We start from the raw sequence: 599 nt of genomic DNA, 5'->3' as shown, positions 1-599 counted from the left end.
CACTTGTAAAGTGTTGCCTAAAGTAGTTTTGGGAACGCTTTTAAAGCGTAGCCAAAATTTTTAACTTTTAGCTACAATAATTTTGGCAACACTTCAAAAGTGTACTCTTTAATAATATAAGATACACTTTATAAGTGTTGTTAAAATATGATATAATTGGCAACACCTATTTACATATATGACCACACTTCTAAAATGTCCTATTTTTATAATTGAAAAAACAACACTTTATAAGTGTTGCCTTAAAATTTTTCAGTCAAATATTACATTCCCTCCAATATTTTTAACACTCCCTCCCATTTTTATTGGCCAAAAAAATAAACATTAATTAATAATAAAACAAAAAGACTTTCTATTTCCTTCTGCCTTTCCCTTTCCTTTTCTGAAGAACTCACGCTTTCCCTTTTCTTTCTCTGATATTGTGCTGAAGATGGAGCTATTTCGTTCAAGTCACGCTTTCCCTTTCCTTCCTCGAGCTGAAGAACTCACAATTTCTTTTATTCGAGCTGAATATCGAATTGAAGATCGAGCTAAAGATCGAGCTGCAAAACTCATCGAGCTGACCGAGCTTTCTCTTCTCCGAGCTGAAGATTTTGTCA

The sequence above is a fragment of the Solanum pennellii genome, chromosome 5 (assembly GCF_001406875.1).
Source record: "Solanum pennellii chromosome 5, SPENNV200".
Lineage (NCBI taxonomy): Eukaryota > Viridiplantae > Streptophyta > Magnoliopsida > Solanales > Solanaceae > Solanum > Solanum pennellii.
The sequence above is the reverse complement of the archived record's forward strand: the minus strand, read 5'-3'. Positions refer to the sequence as shown.